The 20,624-nt window shown below is 38.4% G+C and overlaps 1 long non-coding RNA gene across 1 annotated transcript in view; it reads right to left on the bottom strand.

Moving 5' to 3' along the window:
- The window catches only part of LOC133635175 (uncharacterized), a 78,035-nt gene extending 73,041 nt beyond the window's left edge, over nt 1-4,994 (bottom strand). Inside the window, exon 1 of the long non-coding RNA XR_009822028.1 lies at nt 4,689-4,994. This is a non-coding gene — a long non-coding RNA (uncharacterized LOC133635175). The remainder of the gene's footprint in view (nt 1-4,688) is intronic.
- Nucleotides 4,995-20,624: the final 15,630 nt, after the last annotated feature.

Raw genomic sequence — 20,624 nt, forward strand, 5'->3', positions numbered from 1 at the left:
CTCAAGACAACTTTGTTTTTTATAATAAAACTGAAATATGCTGTATTTCCCCCACTGCCCAAAACATTCAAAAAGCAATGTTTGATGTGAAGTAATTAGAGCCTTAACAACATCAATAATGCAAGACACCATTGATATTAATTCATTGTTATTTTTGAGAAATCACAGTGAAAAGATAAATAAAATCCCATTAAATATATTTAGGATACAAAAGGTGCCCCACTCAAAGTGATACATTTGTATTAGTTTTTTTTTTAACTTTCAACACTTAAGTTACGAGATCAACTTCAGATATATCTGTCAATTTTACGTTTGAACTATTATTTTGTTTGTTTTATGCTCTTTTGTCAAAGAAAACGTTGATGTTTTTGTATGGCAAACACACAATATATGCAATATTTTCCACATAAAACATTTTAAAGTGAAATATTTGAAATAATTGGAGCCTTGAATAGGTCAATAATTCATTATAACATTGATTTTTTTTTTTTTAAGCAATGGCAAAAAAAAGAAAAAGAAAGATAAACAAAAGAAAAAAAGCAGCCTGCATGGCAGCTTTGTGTCAACATTGCAACTTTTTTTAGTTAGATTTCACCTCATTCCACTTTTTGTAATGTTTATTTTTTATTTTTGCAATAGCATTTCCAGAATGTGTGGCGGGCCGGTAAACTATTAGCTGCGGGCTGCAAATGTCCCCCAGGCCGCACTTTCAACACCCTTGCTTTACGTGGACCCCTACTTAAACAAGTTGAAAAACTTATTCGGGTGTTACCATTTAGTGGTCAATTGTACGAAATATGTACCGTACTGTGCAATCTACTAATAAAAGTTTCAATCAGTCAATCAAAAAAAAAAAAACTGAAAAGGAGACTATTATATATGTCTCCGTTATCCATAGCTTTATCTATAACCCATAAAGTAGGCAGGCACGGAGCTATTTCTCAGCGAGTGTTTATTCCAGTTAATACACTGACACAAAACATCCGGATTCCCATCATGCATTGCTTCAAAACTACGGCAAGTAGTGATGTCCAAAAAACGTAACAGAGCAACCCAGCCCAAATTGAACATGAAACATGTTCCATTTGTAACAGGACAAACAAAAGACCATTTTACCCATTTTTGACTACAAAAATAGTCACTTATCGGATTATAGAGCGTATTAAATTCATCTTCAGGTATTTTTCAACCTGTTAACTGACAATAAAGCTGAGTTCTTCAGTCAGAAATAATGATTTATACTGCAAGTGTGCTGCTCATTAGGCTGTTTACAAAAATAATAACTCTAATATTAAACGTCTATTTTAAAGAAAGGACAAGCAAAGAAATACCAAAGAAACAAAAAGAGCATTTTGTGACGCTAATGATGTTAAAGTTAAAGTACCAATGATTGTCACACACACACTAGATGTGGCGAAATGATTCTCTGCATTTGACCCATCACCCTTGATCACCCCCTGTTGAGGTGAGGGGAGCAGTGAGCAGCAGCGGTGGCCACGCCCGGGGATAATATTTGGTGATTTAACCCCCCAATTCCAACCCTTGATGCTGAGTGCCAAGCAGGGAGGTAATGGGTCCCATTTTTATAGTCTTTGGTACGACTCGGCCCGGGGTTTGAACTCACAACTTAACGCATGGGCTGGACTTATGCTGTCTCTAGTTGATGGGATTCAAGTACAGTGTTTTGTTTTACTATATTCAAACACAGTGTTACTGTTCAAACTGTGTGTGTGTGTGTGTGTGTGTGGGGGGGGGGGGAGAAAATACTCAATATACCTCTGCCTTGTCTTTCATGAACACTTAGGCCTACTACGCTACTGCATTTCAATGTTGGCCATTATGGTTGGTACTTGGAGAGCCGGGTGTTTTCTGGGGCAGTGCTTGGTAAAAAAATAAAAATAAAAGTTTAAGAACCACTGCAATAGACGGTAGTTTTATGAAGTCACGTTATAATAATGTTCAGCATTTATCTTGAAGAGTGGACTTGCATCCGCAGCCTCTCCATATTTTCATGGATAAAAGTCCACCGTTTGGATACATGATTATTATGGACTCGTTCTGCTTCAACATCCAAGCAGGCACAAGTTGAGAAGTTGTTGAATTAGGTCCTGTCGTTGAGCAACTCAAACCCAACGTTGAAACAACACACTTTTTAACAACGTTTAATCAATGTTGGGTTCTGACGTCGATTTGACCATTGAATTTTTGGTCATATCTCCACCAATATTCTGCAATACAAAATACAACGACGTTTATTCAATGTCTGATTCCGACATTTATTTGACCATTGAAATTTGGTCATTTCCCAACCAACAACGTTGATTTAAAGTTAAAGTTAAAGTACCAATGATTGTCACACACACTTTAGGTGTGGCGAAATTATTCTCTGCATTTGACCCATCACCCTTGATCACCCCCCTGGGAGGTGAGGGGAGCAGTGAGCAGCAGTGGTGGCCGCGCCCGGGAATAATTTTTGGTGATTTAACCACCAAATTCCAACCCTTGATGCTGAGTGCCAAGCAGGGAGGTAATGTGTCCCATTTTTATAGTCTTTGGCATGACTCGGCCGGGGTTTGAACTCACAACCTACCGATCTCAGGGTGGACACTCTAACCACTGAGTAGGTCATTATTTATATATTACATTAAAATATTTTAACGTTAGCCTCCGCGTTGACTCAATTTACTAATACAACTATTTTGCGAAGTGAGTTTGAAAGGACATGCATGTATAATCAATGTTTTGTGCCTGATGGTGTCATGCTCGTGATTCTCTCACACCCACTTTCTTCCTTGCCATGCTTGGAAAACCGTCGCCCCCCCAGCTGTGCTCGCGGGTGAGACCGGACGTTTCGGGCGGGTCCACTGTGGCATTCGCCACGGCAACTGATGCTCGTAACTCCAATTTTTCGCTCCTAGCTCAAAAGTATCGAGACGGCGCCAATCTCCGAACGCTCTTGGAATCGAGGCGCCGCGGGGTTTCCTTTCGTCACGAGTTACACGTAAAGAGGACACTGCGGAGGACGCCGGTTCTCATGAGGATAGGACGACATCACACCCTGATCACAGGTGCCGTGCTCAATCTCGTTCGACGAAACGCACGCCAAGAAGGAGTCTTTGATGTTTCCTTACTGCAGCTGTGTGAGTCACCCGCCCTCCAATCCGACACCCGTGTCGTCCACACCAGCAATTCTCAAACTTTTTATTTTTATTTTTACCAAACACTCTCCAAGTACCACCATAATGACCAATATTAAAGCACAGTAGCATAGTAGACCTAAGCATTCATTAAAAACAAGGTTTTATTTAACAAGTATACGTAGTACTTTTGGCCGCTGTAACAGTCACACTGTGTTTGAATACACAGGAACATTTCCACGAGTGATCGAAATGACAGTGTCTCGATTGTTTATTATGGCCCTACAGTCGTCGGATTGTAACGAGTCGCGTCATTAGAATACTTATCGGGTTATTATTTGGCGCTCCACCAGATGGAGCCCGCCAATCGCGTGGAAACTTGCACACCCGAATCCCAAACAACAAAGTACGGACGGGGAACGTGCGGGCCGGAGGGACGACATTTAAAAAAAATTTTTTAAAAAAAGGAAGCCAGACGGGAAGTTCTCTTGATCATTAATGTCTCGCCTTCAGGTGTCTTAGTTGGAGAGACTGTAGGCGGTAGTTTGGTGTTGGAGGGGGGTGTGTGGGGGTCTAGCAGACAAAGAGTGTTGCCTACATACAAGGGAGGGGGGGGGGGAAAAGTCGGCTTATGAAAATTTGATAAGATGCCTAAGTGACATTCCGTGTTGCGTTTTTTTTCTTTCTTTCCCCCCCTCTCCTGTCTTTTTTTTATCAGTTCCTCTCCTTGGTGGCTCCGCCTCCGAGACACATTTTACAGGTCCTAATTAAAGCCATCTGACGCCTTTTTCAGGGAACATCAAAAGCCCCGTTCGCTTAGATTGTGCACAACCCAGTTTTTTTTCCCCTCAAAATTCACAAACACATCACTTCTGAGTCCCCCCCCAAAAAAAAAACATTAAAAAAAAAAATGCCATGACCCCGCCAATTCCCAATCAATAAAGAGGTTCTGGGAGTGACATGACCTCTCTAGGGTGGGTCTGTGGAATGGGAATGGCACGTTTGCACCTGGATTTCTGTAGTGTATTCTTTTTTGGAACACAACGTTGTGGGGCGTCCATCCTCATCCCGCCCCGGGGAGGGTGGAAGTGAAGTGGCGGCCCATGTTCGCAGAGTCCTTCAAGAACTCCATTTTTTTTTTTTCTTCTTCTTCTTCCCCACACTTCTCCCATGCAGCCCCCCCCCCCACCCCTCCCTAATTGTCCTCATTGAGCCATGTGAGGCGGGTGCACAGCCAGCCAGACAGGGTCATCGGGTTTACCCGTGTGCTTTTTTATCTATATTTCATGCTATGGCGCTGTGCAGACAGACACCCCCTCGCCCCCCCCCCTCCCCTCCTAACCCCCCACTTGCATGCATCACAAAGAGAACATTTATGTGGGTGCACAAAGAAAGGTGTCATATAATACACAATATTATTTCATAATAGTTTGCAATGTTTATTTGTTTTCCTTAGGAAAAAGTGCCACATGCCATTTAAAATGAAAAAAAAAGAAGTCTATATAGTGTTGATAAATATTAATGAATGAATAATAAGAATATTTTACTTACGGTTCAATTCGGCAACTTATGGGCGTTTTTTTTTTTTTTTTTTTTTTTTTTGTTTTTTTTGGCGTCTCTCCGGTCGTCTGCTGGCGGAAAAAGTGCGTCCTTCCTCGGGCGTGTGAGAGTCATCGTGCGCATCTTCGTGTGGCTTTTCTTTCTTTTGTTTTGTTTTTTTTGTTAAAGGAAAGAAAAGCAGATAGCTTGTCAACACCGGGAGAAAGCTGGACGTCCGGTTGTAGCCGGTGTCAGGTCTGCATCGATGCCCGGGCTCGCCGCGTTTGAGAGCCGAGAGGAGGGAGAACGTATAGAAAAAGGCGTCATGTGAGCCGGGGAGGGGGGCCTGCGCGCCATTGGTCAGGCGCGCCCACTGCGACCACGCTGCGCCGCGCGCCATTGGCCCAGGACGCCAGCAGAGGCGCCTCCTCGCTTGGCCGTGCACCACAAAGGGAGTGCGTCTCTCCTCTTCATCGTTCTCAGGAGCGGCAACACGGGAGGGGAGGGGGGGCCCCCTTAGCACTCAATACTAAGTAACATTATTTTTTATTTTTTTATTTTTTTTTAAACATTGTCGACATCATTTTTGGAATAAATTGCCTGCAGTGCATAATACAAACGCAACTTCAAAAATAAAATAAAAATAACACATGCACCCACTGTATATCACCACAATAACATGGCATGACTTCCATGTTGACATTTTTGGATTAGGTTGATATGAGCTTTGTCTAACCTCCGATAATATCGGCCGATAAATGCTTACGGTATTTTTTTTAATTAAATCAACATAAAAAACACAAGATACACTTACAATTAGTGCACCAAGCCAAAAAAAAAACCTCCGATAATTTCCGATATTACATTTTAAAGCATTTGTCGGCCGATAATATCGGCCTGCCGATATTATTGTCCGATAAATGCTTTAAAATGTAATATCGGAAATTATCGGTATCAGGTTTTTTTTATTATCGGTATCGTTTTTTAAATTTATTTTTAAAATAACTTTTTTTATTTAATCAACATTAAAAACACAAGATACACTTACAATTAGTGCACCAACCCAAAAAAAAAACCTCCGATAATTACAGATATTACATTGTAAAGCATTTATCGACCTATAATATCGGCCTGCCGATATTATCGGCCGATAAATGGTTTAAAATGTAATATCGGAAATGATCAGTATCAGTTTTTTTTTATTATTGGTATCGGTATCGTTTTTATTTTTATTTTTTTATTAACTCAACATAAAAAACACAAGATACACTTACAATTAGTGCACCAAGCCCCAAAAAAAACCTCCGATAATTACCGATATTACATTTTAACGCATTTATCGGCCGATATTATCGGCCGATAAATGCTTTAAAATGTAATATCGGAAATTATCGGTATCAGGTTTTTTTTATTATCGGTATCGTTTTTTTAAAAATTTAATTGTATTTATTTTTTATTAAATCAACATAAAAAACACAAGATACACTTACAATTAGTGCACCAAGCCAAAAAAAAAACCTCCGATAATTTCCGATATTACATTTTAAAGCATTTGTCGGCCGATAATATCGGCCTGCCGATATTATTGTCCGATAAATGCTTTAAAATGTAATATCGGAAATTATCGGTATCAGTTTTTTTTTATTATCGGTATCGTTTTTTTAAATGTATTTAAAAAAAAATTTTTTTTATTTAATCAACATTAAAAACACAAAATACACTTACAATTAGTGCACCAACCCAAAAAAAAAACCTCCGATAATTACAGATATTACATTGTAAAGCATTTATCGACCTATAATATCGGCCTGCCGATATTATCGGCCGATAAATGGTTTAAAATGTAATATCGGAAATTATCAGTATCAGGTTTTTTTTATTATCGGTATCGGTATCGTTTTTTTTTGTTTTTTTTTATTAACTCAACATAAAAAACACAAGATACACTTACAATTAGTGCACCAAGCCAAAAAAAAACCCTCCGATAATTACCGATATTACATTTTAAAGCATTTATCGGCCAATATTATCGGCCTACCGATATTATCGGCCGATAAATGCTTTAAAATGTAATATCGGAAATTATCGGTATCAGGTTTTTTTATTATCGGTATCGTTTTTTAAAAAATTACTTGTATTTATTTTTTATTAAATCAACATAAAAAAGACAAGATACACTTACAATTAGTGCACCAACCCCCCAAAAAACCCTCGGATAATTTCCGATATTATATATATATATATATATATATATATATATATATATAAATGTATATATATATATATATATATACACATGTATATATATATATATATTTTTAGCCCGGCCCCCGGCCAAATCTTTTTAACCCAACGCGGGTCAAAAGTTTGGGGACCCCTGATGTAAACAATAAAACAAGATCATGTTAAAATGATGAATATATTAATCGAATAGAGATTATAATAATAAACAATCATGCTTATACTATATATATATTTTTTTCATTATCATTAATATTATTTTTATGGCTCTAAAGCCCTTAACTTAATGTACACCCCAATTAGTGTGCCCTATTTCAAATACTACTAAAAGAATGAAGTGTAGGTGTCAGTAGAAACATAGCTTTTGTAAAGTTTAATGATTGTTTTGTTGTCATCTATTATGGGAAAACATACTTTTCTTACCTATTGGTACCTGTTTTTGTGTATGTGGGATCTGTATAAGTCGAGATATTTATAAAATAATCTTGCTTTTCTTCATACTTCCTCTCAACGAGCCATTTGGAATTTGCTCCATTTGTGACTTCAGCAGATTTTCCATATATGGTAGGGATTTACCCAAAGTGCTTTGCGCGAGTCCGCGCTGTCGTCAGTAAGTTCCTTTTTTTTCTCTAGCCTCTTGTTGTGGGGCAGACTGGCTCGTACTTGCACATGTATCCTTCGCTGTCACCATTTTTATTTTTTTTTGTAATTTAGTTTTTGACGTCCAGCATCAGACATTCTCATCCATTACATCATATTTTCCTATATCATACATTTATTGTCTCCCCTATATGTCAAATTAATATTTTTTTGTTTCATATCCAAATTATGCCAAACTCCTGGCCCAAAAAACCAGAATAAAATAAAAATAATAATAATAAAATATTAATATTTATAATAACATATATACAGTATTTGAACAGATGATAATAAATACATATTTAAAAAAAAAAAAATATATATAAAAGAACTATGCTGTCGCCATTTCTAGTACAAATTGATGTATTGTCGTAAGTTATATTTGTCAGTAGACTCATTGTGAAGGTGCTAAAAACTACAACAAAAATGGGGGTCAAGACACAGCCGAAGTGGAGGCACGCAAATAAGACCGCCAAACAAAACGGCGCATTCTGAAGATTCAGTCAGAAAGCGGAAGGTGGTCTGTCAAACATAATCTATGTAACATTTTTACTAAAACCCCACCATTACATATTATGTAGACCACAAGGACGTGTTTTAAATGTAGAAAGACATCATAATAAGACCCTTTTAAAATATGTGACTTTTAAAAATGACATCATAAATGTTAATATTAAATAAATATATCTGTGAAAGTTCAATAATACGGTTGCTTCACCTGCTGTCAGAATGCAAAATGGTTTGTTCCACCTGGATCTATAGCGAAGCTAGCTTTGAACGCTTCACTCAACACATACTGTACGTCATAACGTCATCAAAGCTCACCTTTCGAGCGTTCGCGCACAGCACCGGCATTTTGGAACAAGGACGAGGCGATAGAAGAAAGGTAAAAATATAACAAAACTATTTGTGGTAGCATAGGAGAAAGTTGTGTGGAAGTTTCACTTTTGCATCTCGTTGCACATAACGGTGGTGCGTTCAAAGACTCTTGATTCAAGTTGGAAACAGGTACCAGTGGTTTGTATCGACAGGGGGACACTTAACCCCCAGGAGATGCACTAATTATAATATAATCATAATAATAATGATGTATTATTATGATTTGTATTATCCACTGATGATAGTATTGCATGAATCAGCTTATCGCTGCTTTACACTCTGAAGTAAAATAAAGTTTGCCAAATTGTTATTTAAGGATTAAATTATAAAGGACAAGTGGTAGAAAATGAATTATTAAACTACTTGTTCATTTACTGTTAATATCTGCTTACTTTCTCTTTCAAAATGTTCTATCTACACTTCTGTTAAAATGTAATAATCACTTATTCTTCTGTTGTTTGATACTTTACATTAGTTTCGGATGATGCCACACATTTGGGTATCAATCCGATACCAAGTAGTTACAGGATCATACATTGGTCATATTCAAAGTCCTCATGTGTCCAGGGACATATTTCCTGAGTTTATAAACATAATATACATTTAAAAAAAACGAAAAAAGATGTTGTGATGCCAAAAAATATCGACGTAATCATAGTAGTGTCGACTAGATACGCTCCTGTACTTGGTATCATTACAGTGGATGTCAGGTGTAGATCAATCAATGGCGTTTGTTTACATTTTGACGCGGGTGAGCTACGGTGTGTAGTGTAGCATGTTTAGCTATTCCTCGTCCTGCAGGGATGATACTTGTAAGAAACTTACTTTATTTGTCGCCATGGAGACCAGGATTAGTGATTTAGAAGTAGCAAAAACACTGCAGACTGGGGCTGGACTTTAGCCGCTAGTTAACTAGCCATGCTTTAAAGCACCTCTTCCTGAGGGCGTTTCAGTGTTATAAGTTCACCTTTATCGTTAGTTTTTAAGTCAAAATGCGTCCGTTCTCCCTTTTCTGTCTACACACTATGATTCATTAGTATCGCAGTACTATACTAATATTGGTATACCGTACAACCCTATAAGAGACTTGTTGACAATAACCAATCGGAGTCGATTTTGTCCATTAGTCAACAACAACGACAGCCCTAATTGTTAGTAGTATTTGAAATCAGGTATACTAATACTATTATGATTATAGTTAAAGCATTTTGAGCCATCATCAATCAAATTAATAATGTTTTTTTACTATTATTGGCATCTTTGGTTTTGCCATCATCGCTATTCTCTTAACTTTTATTCATCATTTTAAACTTGTTTTATTGTCATATGTATCCTTCAAGACTTTACTTATTGAACTTTTACTGTATTTATCGCTTCAAGCAGACATTGACATCATCCTGTTTAAAACAGGGGTGTCCAAACTTTTCCCACTGAGGGCCGCACACTGAAATATCAAAGCAAGCGGGGGGGGGGTCATTTTGATATTTTTTATTTTTAAAAACCAATACAATATATGTATAAAAAATATACATTTAGGCCTCCACTCAGGCTTGATCCCGGGGACCCCCAAAGGGTTTTGGTCCAGAAAATATAAAAAATGTGTCATTATTCAGTATTATTATTTGTATTATTATTCAAGTTTTAAATCTCTAGAGCAGGGGTCGGGAACCTTTTTGGCTGAGAGAGCCATGAAAGCCAAATATTTTAAAATGTATTTCCGTTAGAGCCATATATTATTATATACATTATTTTTTAACACTGAATACAACTTGCGTGCATTTTTAAGTAAGACCAACATTTTTAGAGTATAATAAGTCTGTTATTCTTTTTAATAACATTGTTATTCTGAAGCTAACCAATAATAAATACAATACTTCTTACCATTAATGCGACTTCTTGAACAGGTGCGGTAGAAAACGGATGGATGGATTAAAATGCATGAGAATGTTTTATATTTTGAACGTTATTTTTAACACTGTGATTAACAGCTGGATTATTCATTACTTATCATGTTAAGCAATGCCAGCTAAGATTTATCTGAGAGCCAGATGCAGTCATCAAAAGAGCCACATCTGGCTCTAGAGCCATAGGTTCCCTACCCCTGCTCTAGATCAACATTAGGTCTATCTGTCAATATAACGTTGTTAAAGATTTAAGTTGTATGCTCTTTTTGTCAAAGAAAACCCTGTTTTTTTATGGAAAAAACACAAAATATGCAATATTTTCACCCAATACATTTTTTAAGTGGAATATTTGAAATTATATAACAATTGGAGCCTTAAAAAGGTCAACAACTCATAACACCATTGATTTTAATTCATTATTATTTTTTGAGCAATGACACTTAAAAACAAATCACGCTAAAATGATTGGGGATCCAAAAGGGTCCTACTCATTAAAGTGTTAAAAAATACTTAATACATTTTTTTTACTGTTTACTTTTAACACAATAATCTTGAAATCAACTTCAGATCTATCCGTCAATTATACGTTTTATTGTTGTTTATGTTTTTTGTTTGTTCGTTTAAGGCCCTTCTTTAAAAAAAACAAAAAACAGCTCAGTTTTTTTATATGGCAAACACAAAATATGCAACATTTTCCCCCAAAAACATCTCAAAGTGGAATATTTAATGTGACGTAATTGAATAGGTCAATAATTCATAATGACATTGATTTTGATTCATCATTTTTTTAAAAGAAAGAAACCGCCTGCATGGCAGCTTTGTGTTATTAGAGTCAACATTGCAACATGTTCTTGTTACATTTCACCTGTTTGCTCTTTTATACCACTTTTTTATGTTTGTGGAGGAAAAGTGTAGTCAGCGCTGCTTGTAGGAGGAAAAGTCACCGCCGCTGTCCATGGTACTGAAGACGAGCAGGGGCGGGGCATGTGCTGACGGCGAGACACAGCTGGCAGGTGATTAGATTTCACAGTTGGTACGTGTTAATCTAATCATCTGTTGTCTTTAACAGTAAGCAGCCGGGAGCAGAGCAAGAGAGAGGATTGGGACATGCCTAGAAAGACTTTGTAAAATCTTGTTAAAAAAACATTAACACTTTGTTAAACCTGCACGCTTGGCTCTTGTGCCGTGTCTACAGTGGAGCTGCTAGGAAGCGACTTCCACAATGTTTTTTATTTTTTTCAATCGTATTTTAAAAATGTGCCGTGGGGCCGTTAAAATAATGACCTGCGGGCCGCAAATGGCCCCCGGGCCGCACTTTGGACAACCCCAGGCTTAAGAGGTTCCTGCCAAGTCAAGCACTTTTGATGAGGTACACAAATGGACCCGGACCGAGGGGTCTCTCAAAAAGGTCCACCCCCCGGCGACAAACTTCGCATCCTTTCAGGTACCCTCTATTTTTGAGGGTGACGCGTGCACGGCCTACAAATTATCATCGCCAACACAAATATTGACATCGCGTACATTCGTTGTAATTTCCTGCCATTGTGTGTCGGCTCGGCCCTAAGTCGAGCGAGCTAATCTACGTTTGATGTTAATTGGGTCTGAAGCCAATTCATTATTTAGGAGGCAGGGAGCTAATTGAAAGGAAAGGACACAAAGTGATATGTTGGATGCCAATGAAGATGCATTGATGTTCTTTATTTGAACAAAAGGAAGCCGTTTTTTTCATAAAAAAATAAATACAAATAATTCAGACGTCTTGTTTTCCTCCTGCGTTGGTTTCGACACAGTTGGACTTGGCGAGAGAACATCCTCTCTCCGCCTCCCTCTCCGGAGTGTGGAGGCTGAGGAACTCAAGGTTCTGTATGGGTGGGAAATAGAGCGCGTGTAATCTGGAGCGTGCATCTTCCCCCTCCCTCTCCTGCTCCGGTTGCGGCATTAAATCAATATTCCGCAAAGCTTTCTCTTGTTTTCACATTCACTTGACTGCTGCCATGATGCGCTTCGAGGGTCGGGCAGCCGCTCGCTGATTTTTGTGGCACTTGCACCCCCACCCCCTCCCATTGCCACGACCCCTCCCACCTCTACTTGGTGGTAGACACCCTTGTTTCAATGGCTCCAAGGCGACGCGCCCGTTCCATTTGTCTCCTGCCTTAACAGGAGGCGACAGGAATAAAACATGTTATCATGACAAAATATTATCAGCGCTCCTAACCCAGTACTATGACTTTTTTTTTTCCTATACATGGTCTACGTCAGCGTTTTTCAACCACTGTGCCATGGGAAATTATGTAATTTCACCTATTTGGGTTAAAAATATTTTTTTGCAAATCAGTAATAATGATCTGCAAATGTGTCGTTGTTGAGTGTCGGTGCTGTCTAGAGCTCGGCAGAGTAACCATGTAATACTCTTCCATATCAGTAGGTGGCAGCAAGTAGCTAATTGCTGTGTAGACGTCTGGAACATGGTTTGTTGTGATCACAATATGCAGACGACAGCGTGCAGGTAAAAAGGTATCTAATGCTTAAACCAAAAATAAACAAAAGGCGAGTGCCGCTAAGAAAAGGCATGGAAACTAAAACTGAACTGGTAGCAAAGTAAACAAAAACCGAATGCTGGAAGACAGCAAAGACTTACAGCAGACAGCGTCCACAAAGTACATCTGAACATGACATGACAATCGACAATGTCCACGCAAAGAAGGATAGCGACAACTTATATACGTTATGATCCGTTGCCCGGATCATAGTCTGTTTAAGTTTTTCGAGTCACTCGTGTTTTCTGTTAGTTTTGGACTCCTTTAGTTCCTGTTTATGCACCTCTGAGTTTGTTACCATGGCTACGTATTAGTTTCACCTGCCTCTTGTGTTCGAGACGCGCACCTGTTTGTAATCAACAGACATTATTTAAGCCTGCCTTTGCCAGTCAGTCGATCTGGCTTCTTTGTTTGCGTCACGCTAGTGTTACGTAAGTTTTTCTTGTTTCCTAGCCCCTGCTAGTGATCTCTAGTCTGTGCTAAGTAGTAGCCTTAGCTCCAGGTGCGATCGGCACCTTGTTCCGTCGGTTTGTTGTCTGTTTTGTACCTCTTTGAGTGTTAATTTACGATTAAATCATGTTCCTACCTGCAAGTCCTGTCCGGAGTCGTCCGTTTGCATCCTGGGAGAACAAACCTCGCAGTAAGCTGCAACCCCATCGTAACAATATAGCCTTGATTTGCTAAAACTAAGCTGGTGCGGGGACAAGGAAGACATGAAACTTCTACAGGACAATACCAACAAAACAGGAAGAGTCACCAAAATAGGAGCGAAAGACAAGGACTAAAACACTACACACAGGAAGACAGCAAAAAACTCCAAATAAGTCACGGCGTGATGTGACAGTACTTTGAGACAAGAGCTGTAGTCATGCATGCTTGGTTATGGTTTGAATTCTTATCCAACACTTGCAAGAACAACTTTTTTATTGTCAATATCAGCTGCTGAGTTTCATTTTTTAATGAAATGTGGTGTGCCTCCACATTTTTTCAATGAAAAAAATGTGCCTTGGCTTAAAAAAGGTTGGAAAACTCTGGTCTATGTAACATGTGGTGGTTCTTTGGTCCAAATGTTGCACACATTATGTATTAAAGATCTTCAAGTGGTCTTCCGAAGCTCTATTCGGGAGGCGGCGTTTTGTTCCTGCCAGTTGGGATGTAGTTTTTAGCACTTCTACTGACAGGTATAAGTTAGAACTATACACTTATCAGTGGCCTAGTGGTTAGAGTGTCCGCCCTGAGATTGGTAGGTTGTGAGTTCAAACCCCGGCCGAGTCATACCAAAGACTATAAAAATGGGACCCGTTACCTCCCTGCTTGGCACTCAGCATCAAGGGTTGGAATTGGGGGTTAAATCACCAAAAATGATTCCCGGGCGCGGCCACCGCTGCTGCTCACTGCTCCCCTCACCTCCCAGGGGGTGATCAAGGGTGATGGGTCAAATGCAGAGAATAATTTCGCCACACCTAGTGTGTGTGTGACAATCATTGGTACTTTAACTTTAACTTCTTTTTTAAAAAATGTTTTTTTAAATAATATTTATTTATTCATTTGATAGGGAAATCATAACACAGGTACTGAGAAAACAGACAGTTTTTTTGGTCCCCCCCCCCAAAAAAAATAAATACAAAAATAAAATAGTATCCATCCATCCATCCATTTCCCACCCCTTGTCCCAACACCCCCTCCCGCCCCCCGTCCTACATTTCAGTCACAGTGGGTAGCAATGTACTGCCTTCCTCTTCACCACAAACAGATAGAGAATCACACAAACTGACTAAAAGGGAAAAAAAAGTAACAACAAAAATAAAAATCACAAACATACAGAGAAGTGTCACTGAATAAAAACAACAAAAAAATAGTTGCGGTAAGTGGAAAGGTTCATTGTCAACAGTGAGTGTCACATGTATCCTTTAGTGCCTTTAATTTAGCTATGTGACCAGGTATGCAGCCCCAGGTCAAGTCAAATTGTTTTGGTGTACCCCTCAGATTATATTTAATTTTCTCTAAATCTAAGAAAAACATGAGGTCCTTAAACCATAGGGAGGCCTTTGGGGGCAAACTGTGATTTCCACTCTAATAAAATCCTTCTATACGCTACTTTTTTATTAGAAATGGCAACAGCGGAGTTGGTTTAGCATCACATTTGGGTTGTTGCGGAAAGTGCAAGATGGCCGAAATGAGTTTCTTCCGTAGGGTCGGGCATCGTTTGGATGTCGCGGTTCCTTGTTTCTATTCTGGTTTATTCTCATGAGGCTATTTTCAAGCAGTATATAAATATCAATCCTTTGAACTTGAAAATATATATTATGGCGTTTATTTCCACGGGGGGTACACTTTCACAAAAGTTTCATTTTACTTTTGGAAACCTCAGGAAAAAAACCTAAACATATACACATATCCTGTTGTTTGTGTTAGAGATAAGTATATAACGATCATGGTTTTCATGCTGCCGATTCTTGTTCCAGTTATCTAGCAGACTAATCGTCTGGTACTGATCACATAAATTAACCATATATATGTGGAGTCACTCCCCTAAGTCAATAATCCTCCAATGCGGAAAATAAACTCCAGTTCTTCAAATTGTATTATCACTGTAGGGCAAGGCTAAACATGCTACACAAAGTAAGAGCAAGCAAAAACAGACGAGCTAATAGCTAAGCTCGTTGCTAATCTAGCTTGAAGCAACACAAGAAATGTGTTTAGTAAAGTTTAAGAAGTGTAGATGGAAGTGAGTTACAGCAGAAAGTAAGCAGGTATTAACATGAAATAAGTAAATTAATAAGAGTCTAGATTAGGGATGCAACGGTAACCGTGGTAAAATTCCAGATGGTTAGTAATACCGTTTACATTTTTGATGACCGAAAAACCGTCGTTTATTCATGTATTTTAGGCAACACTGCTTACTTCCTGGAAACGGACGCGCCGCATCTCTGGCGCATGCGCACCAACGCCGTTAGGGCTCGAGGCAACAACACAGACTTTTCTCAATAACTTTGCTCTAGAGATGTTACCGCTGAATAAACAAAGTCAATTGCTCGGTGTGTGTGTACTAGTGTTGTCCCGATATCAATATTTTGGTACCGGTACCAAAAGTATTTCGGTATTTTCCTGTACTTTTCTAAAGAAAATGTAATTTTTGGTTTTATTTTAACAACAAATCTTAGGGTACATGAAACATACGTTTATTATTGCAATTTAGTCCTTAAATAAAACCGTGAACATACTAGACAACTTGTCTTTTAGGTAAACAAACAAGGACTCCTAATTAGTCTGCTGACATATGCAGTAACATATTGTGTCATTTATCATTCTATTATTTTGCCAAAATTGTTAAGGACAAGTGGTAGAAAATGAATTATTATTCTACTTGTTCATTTACTGTTAATATCTGCTTACTTTCTCTTTCAACATGTTCTATCCACACTTCTGTTAAAATGTAATAATCACTTATTCTTCTGTTGTTTGGATACTTTACATTAGTTTTGGATGATACCACAAATTTGGGTATCAATCCGATACCAAGTAGTTACAGGATCATACATTGGTCATATTCAAAGTCCTCATGTGTATGTTTCTAAACATAATATATTTTTTTTTTAAACGAAAGAAGATTTTGTGATGTTAAAAAATATCAATCAATCAATCAATCAATGTTTATTTATATAGCCCTAAATCACAAGTGTCTCAAAGGGCTGTACAAGCCACAACGACATCCTCGGTACAGAGCCCACATACGGGCAAGGAAAAAGTCACCCCAGTGGGACGTCGGTGAATGACTATGAGAAACCTTGGAGAGGACCGCATATGTGGGTAACCCCCCCCCCCTCTAGGGGAGACCGAAAGCAACGGATGTCGAGTGGGTCTGACATAACATTGTGAAAGTCCAGTCCACAGTGGATCCAACACATCAGCGGGAGTCCAGTCCACAGCGGGGCCAACAGGAAACCATCCCGAGCGGAGACGGGTCAGCAGCGCAGAGATGTCCCCAACCGATGCACAGGCTAGTGGTCCACCCGGGGTCCCGGCTCTGGACAGCCAGCACTTCATCCATGGCCACCGGACCTATGCAACTCCCCCTCGCAAGGGACAGGGGAGAAGAGGAGAGAAGAAAAGAAACGGCAGATCAACTGGTCTAAAAAAGGGGGGGTCTATTTAAAGGCTAGATTATACAAATGAGTTTTAAGATGGGACTTAAATGCTTCTACTGAGGTAGCATCTCTAACTGTTACCGGGAGGGCATTCCAGAGTACTGGAGCCCGAATAGAAAACGCTCTATAGCCCGCAGACTTTTTTTTGGCTCTGGGAATCACTAATAAGCCGGAGTTCTTTGAACGCAGATTTCTTGCCGGGACATATGGTACAATACAATCGGCGAGATAGGCTGGAGCTAAACCGTGTAATATTTTATACGTAAGTAGTAAAACCTTAAAGTCGCATCTTAAGTGCACAGGAAGCCAGTGCAAGTGAGCCAGTATAGGCGTAATATGATCAAACTTTCTTGTTTTTGTCAGAAGCCTTGCAGCCGCATTTTGTACCAACTGTAATCTTTTAATGCTAGACATAGGGAGGCCCGAAAATAAAACGCTACAGTAATCGAGACGAGACGTAACGAACGCATGAATAATGATCTCAGCATCGCTAGTGGACAAGATGGAACGAATTTTAGCGATATTACGGAGATGAAAGAAGGCCGTTTTAGTAACACTCTTAATGTGTGACTCAAACGAGAGAGTTGGGTCGAAGATAATACCCAGATTCTTTACCGAGTCTCCTTGTTTAATTGTTTGGTTGTCAAATGTTAAGGTGGTATTATTAAATAGATGTTGGTGTCTAGCAGGACCGATAATCAGCATTTCCGTTTTCTTAGCGTTGAGTTGCAAAAAGTTAGCGGACATCCATTGTTTAATTTCATTAAGACACGCCTCCAGCTGACTACAATCCGGCGTGTTGGTCAGCTTTAGGGGCATGTAGAGTTGAGTGTCATCAGCATAACAGTGAAAGCTAACACCGTACTTGCGTATGATGTCACCCAGCGGCAGCATGTAAATACTAAAGAGTGCCGGGCCAAGAACCGAACCCTGGGGAACTCCGCACGTTACCTTGACATAGTCCGAGGTCACATTGTTATGGGAGACACACTGCATCCTGTCAGTAAGATAAGAGTTAAACCAAGACAAGGCTAAGTCTGACATACCAATACGTGTTTTGATATCGATGTAATCCTAGTAGTATCGACTATGATTACAGTGGATGTTAGGTGTAGATCCACCAATGGCGTTTGTTTACATTGTAGTGTCCCGGTTAGAGTTGGTGCTGCAAGGAATTCTGGGAATTTGTTCTGTAGTGTTTATGTTGTGTTGCGGCGCAAATATTCTTCCAAAATGTGTTTGTCGTCGTTGTGTAGTGTGGTTTCACTACATGGCACATGTTTATGACAGTGTTGGCATTGTTCATACTGCCACCCTTAGTGTTCAAAGTCAAGATGATTGTGTCTTTAGTTAATTTTGGGCACAATTAAATCTTGGTTAGGCTTTGTTAATTATAGACTATATGAGTTGTGACTTTTTAATTATGTAAAACCGACAAACTCGCCACAAAATTAACAAGAAGAAGATTGATTGTTCAAAAATGATTTTAAGATTGAAAGTTGCCATCAATTCCACGTGGGTGCTCGGGCCCCGAACCACCTACTGTGGAGGGTGGCTCTACTCCCACTAAGGAGCTCAATCATCCGGGAGGAGCCAGAAAGATTCCTCCTGGACGCTTCACCGTTGAGGTGTTCTGGGCAAACTGGCCTCAGAACTAGGGATGTCCGATAATATTGGACTACCGATATATAATCGGCCGATAAATGCTTTAATATGTAATATCGGAAATTATCGGTATCGGTTTCAAAATGATCGGTATCGGTCTCAAAAAGTAAGATTCATGACTTTTAAAAACTCCGCTGTGTACACGGACGTAGGGAGATGTACAGAGCGCCAATAAACTTTAAAGTAGTGATGGGTCCGGCAACACCGATGCATCGGCGCATGTGTCGAGCTCATAGAGCAAAACCCTGTATCGGTGCGCGTACCGCTTTTAGAAAGTCACGTGACCGATCATGAGCTGTTTCGGTCACGTGACCGATACGTGAACTGTGTCGCACTGACGCCTCCTCTGTGCCCTGTGAGCGGGTCTTTTCTACAGCCGGAGAAATAATGCCTAAGAAGAGAAATCGTCTAAAACAGGGGTCACCAACGCGGTGCCCGCGGGCACCAGGTCGCCCGTAAGGACCAGATGAGTAGCCCGCTGGCCTGTTCTAAAAATAGCTCAAATAGCAGCACTTACCAGTGAGCTGCCTCTATTTTTTAAATTGTATTTGTTTACTAGCAAGCTGGTCTCGCTTTGCTCAACATTTTTAATTCTAAGAGAGACAAAACTCAAATAGAATTTCAAAATCCAAGAAAATATTTTAAAGACTTGGTCTTCACTTGTTTAAATAAATTCATTTATTTTTTTACTTTGCTTCTTACAACTTTCAGAAAGACAATTTTAGAGAAAAAATACAACCTTAAAAATGATTTTAGGATTTTTAAACACATATACCTTTAAACCTTTTAAATTCCTTCCTCTTCTTTCCTGACAATTTAAATCAATGTTCAAGTAAATTAATTTTTTTTATTGTAAAGAATAATAAATACATTTTGATTCAATTCTTCATTTTAGCTTCTGTTTTTTCGACGAAGAATATTTGTGAAATATTTCTTCAAACTTATTATGATTAAAATTCAAAAAAATTATTCTGGCAAATCTAGAAAATCTGTAGAATCAAATTTAAATCTTATTTCAAAGTGTTTTGAATTTCTTTTAAAATTTTTGTTCTGGAAAATCTAGAAGAAATAATGATTTGTCTTTGTTAGAAATATAGCTTGGTCCAATATGTTATATATTCTAACAAAGTGCAGATTGGATTTTAACCTATTCAAAACATGTCATCAAAATTCTAAAATTAATCTTAATCAAGAAAAATTACTAATGATGTTCCATAAATTCTTTTTTAAATTTTTTCCAAAAGATTCGAATTAGCTAGTTTTTCTCTTCTTTTTTTTGGTTGAATTTTGAATTTTAAAGAGTCGAAATTGAAGATAAACTATGTTTCAAAATTTAATTTTCATTTTTTTCGTGTTTTCTCTTCTTTTATAAAAATGTTAGTGGCTAGCTAGTTAAAATGGGATATTGTGATTTCACAAGAATGTCTTAGAAGTGATCATTTGAAAATGTTCAATTCAAAAAATTTGCACTTAGAGAAAATATAAAAATAAAGTGTTGCATATTGATATTTATCTGTTTATATGTATATTTATTGTGACAAATCATTAAGATGATCAGTGTTTCCACAAAGATAAATATCATTAATTATTAATAATAACATAGTGTTAAAGGTAAATTGAGCAAATTGGCTATTTCTGGCAATTTATTTAAGTGTGTATCAAACTGGTAGCCCTTCGCATTAATCAGTACCCAAGAAGTAGCTCTTGGTTTCAAAAAGGTTGGTGACCCTTGGTCTAAAATGTAATACGTTGGAAAAACTGTTTTTTTTAAAAATAAAAATGTGTAAAAAAACAAAACAAAAATTCCCAGTCCACAAGCATCCTCATTCACAACACGTTCTCTTAGATTTCCATGTTATGATACATGTTCACATTATTTATTGACTGTATCTAAAAAATATAAAAAATATATTTGTATTTAAATGAAGATATGAA

Source organism: Entelurus aequoreus, linkage group LG19 (genome assembly GCF_033978785.1).
Source record: "Entelurus aequoreus isolate RoL-2023_Sb linkage group LG19, RoL_Eaeq_v1.1, whole genome shotgun sequence".
Taxonomy (NCBI): Eukaryota; Metazoa; Chordata; class Actinopteri; order Syngnathiformes; family Syngnathidae; genus Entelurus; species Entelurus aequoreus.